Here is a 5945-nt window from a genome sequence, read left to right on the forward strand (position 1 = left end):
GTAAGGTCACATTAATAAAATTTTCACAAAGACAAAAGAACTAAGAAGCAGGGTGGTGGTTCAACAACTCCTTCCAATACAATCAGTAATTGAAAGACTGGATATTACAGTTAAATTAAATATTGTTCAAATAGACTGAAATTTAATTTTATTCAAATAAAAAGATTACATATATTAAAAACATAAAATGGAATTGTCAACTATTGGGATAAAAATATCATCAACTGTGTATAAAACAAAAGCTTTGTTAACTCTACTAAATGTGAACTATGTTTGTAGAGTAATAGGGAAAGTCTAACACATTACTAACTTAAAGGAGAGAAATTTCAGAAGTTTGTATTTCAGATCTTCAAATTCAAGTAATTTTTTTAAGACTTTATCGTCTAAAGTGCTCAGTGAATTGTCTGTATACTTTTTAATAAAAAGGAAACTCCTTTAACAACAGAAAAAATACAGTGATTTTGGGTTACGCTTCTTACATGTAAGAGGAAGATCAGAGCAAGACTGCCTCAGATATTGCTAGCTATTTCACCTCTCTCTGTTCTGTACACTCCAGTCCAATTCTAATGTCCTTTTCAGGTGACTTAAGGATCACAGATACACTATTTGATGCTTTTCTTCAAGTGTGTGTTATCTGCAACACTCTGGGAACTCCCAAAATGCTCCTGAAACACCACGATAAGCATTTTTTTAGGAAAATCCTTTCTTCTTAAGAACTGAGACATGACTTTCTGTTCAAAGAAGTTCACAGTGCTGTGGGAAATCAGAAGTCATGGTTCTAAGCAGTATGACTTCAACTGCTGCTGTCTTTCTTCATGCTGTGCAAATTTCTCTCTTGGGCTTGTGTGTTTCTTTCAATAGAGCCTATGGAACCTACAGTAACTGAAGTAACCATAAACACTACTGATATTCATTACCTAATGGCATTGAGAAGCATGGGAGTTTGGCACTGGCAGCCACATCTCCATCTACCAAAAGATGTAAAGTGCACCGGTGCACTGAAAGCAAGAAATTTGCCAAAGCAGAAGAGCAAGTAAATATAAAGTGAATAATATTTTTCTTTGACATAGAAAAAACTTTGCGGTTTCTATTCCTCTCATTTTTTCCATATGTGATATTTTTGCATTTTGCCTTCCTTCTTTCCATCTGAGAAGTATAAGCAACTCTTTCAAAGTGCAAACAAATAAACCAAACAAAATTCCCAAAATCTGTGACAAAGCCTTGCAAATTATCTTTTATCCTGCAAAATTTTATTTGTAGCTTATAGAGAGACCCCAGAACCTGAGCAGAATGAGGTATTTTATCTTGTCAGGGAATATCATCCGAGCTTACTGATATTAAAACAAGCTCTAGCACTTTAAAACAATTTAACCAAGTCTCTGATTTTGTTTTCTTCCTACTACAAAATTAAAGAAATGACTAGCATATCCTTAAACTATTATTTACAAGGAGATTCAAGCATAGTTTTCAAGATGATAAGCAATTGACAAGTGATAAGCAATTGAGAAGTGATAACCAATCCTTGGCATCCTTTGTTCTTCAATAGAGAAAAGATACCCTTCGTAATGAGTCTTTTCCCTCCTACCAGCCCTCAGTGGTATCCAGGGAAAACAGTAAATTAAAGGTTGTTCCTGTGAATTACAGAGCACTTCCAACCTGGCTGAGGCAAAAGAGATTTATGCTATGAAACCATGGCTCTTTGTAGCTTGTCTTTACTGTATATATTGTCTGACACAATAAGGTATGTCTCTCAAGCTTTCTCTCTCTGTTATATAGCCTATAAAGGTCAGAAAAGCTAAATCCAAACACAATGGCATGGAGGAATGTCTCTATTGCTGAGTGACTACTAGCTGACTGTAATAGCTTCAGTTTAATAACACAAAATAAAATTACTCAGGCCATATAGCCAGTTTACTATGTTTCAACATGAAGCAAAGAAATGAGCTTCAAATTAGATTCTATTTACTCTATGAGATAAACTAGTTTCATTTTGGACTAAGGTAAAGCACTCAGCCTTTGTTTATCTCTTGCCATTTAGCTGTACAAGGAAAATGTTTGGTTCCAAAGTAATTCCAATAAATACCCCTTCTCTATCAAAACAAGCATTTAATCCTGACATGAATTGTATCATTGCGCTATATCACGTGGCATAAGCAGAGTAATTAAACTATGAGATTGCTCATGCCTTAGTACATAGTATTTAAGCACTCCCTTGAAATTTATTTTGAGAAGGACTTTTGTCTTCCCAGGAAGTCTGAGGGACTATTTTTTCTTTTTTAATAGTATAAATTTAGAATAATGCTACTTAAGTCAGAAGACATTGTATCAGACAAGTTATGTGCTGAGAGAGGGCCTTGGGACTGGCTCTCCCCTTTCTGTGTTCCTTACAGTTCAGCCATGGAATCACAGAATCATAGAATTGCCTGGATTGAAAGGGAGTGAAAGATCTGATTTCAACATCCTTGCTGTGGATAGGGACACCTTTCACTAGACCTTATTGCTCAGAGCTCCACCCAGCCTGGCCTTGAACACTTCTAGGATGGGGCAGCCACAATTTCTGCGGGAAACCAATTCCAGGGCCTCACCACCCTCACAGTAGAGAATTTTTTTCTAATATCTGATCTAAACCTACTCTCAGTTTGAAGCCATTCCTTCTTGTCCTGTCGCTACATGCTCCTGTAAATTGTCTCTCCATTTTTCTTGTGGACTCCCTTCAGGTACTGAAAGGTCACAATTAAGTCACCCTACAGCGTTCTGTTCTCCAGGCTGAATAATTCCAGTTATCTCAACCTTTTCTCATAAAAGAGGTTCTCCATCCCTCTAATCAACTTGATGGCCTCCTCTGGACCCTAAAGTTGGATGCAGCGCTGCAGGTGGGTCTCACCAGAGCAGAGCAGAGAGGCAGAATCCTAACCCCTCGCCTGCTGCCCACACTGCTTTGGATACAGCCCAGGACACACTTGGCTTTCTGGGCTGTGAGTGCACACTGATGGCTCATGTCCAGCCTCTCACCCACCTGCTCCCCCAAGTCTTTCTCAGCAGGGTTGCTCTCGATCTATTCATCCCCCAGCCTGTGTTGATATCAGGGATTACCCTGACCCAGGTGCAGCTCCTTCCACCTGGTTTTGTTAAACCTCATGAAGTTCCCAAGGGCCATTTCTCAAGCTTGTCCAGGTCCCTTTGGATGGTCCTGTTCTCCAGGTGTGTCAACAGCACCACTCAGCTTGGAGTCTTCTACAGATTTGTATACTTGGCGAAACTGTACAAACAGTATGTTGCAAGGGCAACATGCACTTTCCTCACATGTGAATGATGATACAAGGTCCAAGGATATCAGAATTACAACTCAACTTTATCATAGGCTGTGTCAAAAGAACTGATTTCCTGTTTAAAGAACCTGAAATTTGTTAGCTGAAATGTACAAGAAGATTCATAAATGATATGCTGAATCTGTTGGAGTTCTCTTAGCTAATCTCAGATGTGCTAACTAAAATAGAAGAGATGCATAAGACATTTCAAAAGGATTTGCTATCTTTGGGACAGGATAGAGATAATAAGGCTGGAATCCTTCTGGTATCCAAGCTGGTATCTTAGGGTTGAAACTGATCATGTCTGCAGACAATCTGTCTCATTCACAAGCAGCACAGGTCTCTCCAAGTAATCAAAACTCTGAAGTTCAACTGTGTTTGGGGAGAGAAATGCTACCAACATTTTCTTTTTTTTTCTCCTAGAAACAATTTTCAATATCAACGCTAAACCAGGATGTGAGGTGTTAAAATCCCATGGATGTTTTAATAGCACACAAAAGATCTTCTCTTCTTTTGTTGCTTGCTACTGCTCACAGTCTACATGCACACCTGATTTAATGGTACTGTAAAGGTTGAATAGTTGCATGTTTCACAAATAGCACATTAAGCTACAGTTCTGGGGGAGAAATAGCCAAAAACAAACAATCCTTTTTAGAATAAATTTTCAACCCCTATAGTAAAAAAAATATAAAACTGAGACAAAGACAGATTTTGTGTCCTAAAAATATATGCACCATGTTAAATACTTAGAGTAGGAATTGTATCACAAAGCCTACCCAAATTAGAGCAGCTACTCTGATTTTGCTGAACGTCTTTGGCTACGTGTTCAGGCTCCCAAAGAAGAAATAACAATAACACACTGTGATGAGGATGTCATATATAGAAATAAAAAGCCCTTCAGACACAAGTGAGATAATATTACACAGTTTTGAATTTGTCTCATAAATTGAGACAAATTGTGTTCTTTTGGTTTTTTTGTGGGTTTTTTAGGGTCTTTTTTGGTTGGCTGGTTGATGGGGTTTTAATTTTAAATTTTTTATGATGTGCCTGTAACAAGGAAAACGTTATTTGGTGCCTCTTCTTTTATTAACAATTTGTGAAGACTGTCAGATGTGACTTTTTAAATTATTTTTGCATTGTACAGTGACTTGCTAATTGCCCACCATAGATGCCTGCAGAATGTGGGTACATGATGAGAGCCATTTTTGAAGCATCCTTACAAGGGAGGAAAAAGGAAAACACTGGAAAACCATTTTTGTTTCTCATGGAACTGCAGACATCTGACAAGAGTTATCTGGCTCTTTATTGCATATAATTGATACTTTTTACACCACAAAAGGGTTTTCAGAAACCAGTATCAGCTACTCAGTCTCTTGTCTAGCGTGTAAGAACAAAAGCTTGAATTAGAATGAGCAAACAGAGAAGCCACAAAAAACTAGCTTCAGTTATTATCCATACCTTAACTAACAACTTAGCTTGCAGTTCTGATTCTATTTTGGCTCATGCTGGATGAGTTCCAGTGACTTTGTGTGTACTGACATCTGATTGATACTGGCAACAGTGATAGCACCAGCAGGAACAAAGTTTTTCTATATAATTTTACAGTAACTTTGACCAAATGATTTTTTTGAGAATATTGCACAGATACCACAGCTTCTTTCTGCTTGTAGATATATGTTTGGGTTTATTTCAGCAGAAAATAAGAGTCACAGAAGTCAAAACCAGAAAGGACACTGGACTGTACTTGTATGCTTGTCTTCCATATGTTACACATGCATCTGCAGCATGCCCCAAAAATTATCTGCATTTTATTCCCGAGTAAAAATAAATCTGAAATGCATTCCAGGATGAGAACAGGAGAAACCAAGATGCCATTTATCCCCCAGGCCTCTGTAAAAGTAGAAACCTAATTAGACAACACAGACTTAGAGGATCTCAGGAGGAAAACCAAATCTATTTTATTGTAGAGGCAAAAAGAAATCTTCAAGTCCCTATCAGTCATAAGGCAGCAAATCTCAGACTCTTCTACACTTTTATAAGAGCCTTCAAAATATTCAAATTTCCTAATGATGTAGCAGTGGAGCAGACATATTCTTGCCACTTGATAAGTACACAAAGGAGCTGCAATACAGGTTTAATCTTTCCTATCTCCCATTTATTTTATCTTTTTCAAAGCAAAGTGTAACTTCTATCTTCCAACATAACATTTTCTTAACAAGCATTGAGGTCTCTGGACTCCATTCAATACCTGACATTTTTTATGAAGAGTCTGTTACGTACAGAGAAGATTACTGAGCTCTATTACCATTTTGAGACTGTACTTATGTTGGATATGTTTTTGTGTGAAGACGCTAGTGATGGCTGCTTTAGAAATGTATGAAAAAATAAAATAAAAAAATTCTGGTAGTGCCTTTGGGGGAAACTTAATTTCAAATCTTGTGTGATGATATAAGGCACAAAGTTGAAAGGCTAGTGACTGTCTCACTGGAAAAGCATAGAGAAAATGATCTAATGAAGTATTTTTCACCTTTGGTTTCTATTGTCTTGTATAAAAGTATATTTGTTTCCCTAAGGAAAGCAAAGGTTTTCCACACATGAAAGTAATTTTACAGCACAAACATACATTCAGTGCTTCCA

The sequence above is a fragment of the Chiroxiphia lanceolata genome, chromosome Z (genome assembly GCF_009829145.1).
Source record: "Chiroxiphia lanceolata isolate bChiLan1 chromosome Z, bChiLan1.pri, whole genome shotgun sequence".
Classification (NCBI taxonomy): Eukaryota; Metazoa; Chordata; class Aves; order Passeriformes; family Pipridae; genus Chiroxiphia; species Chiroxiphia lanceolata.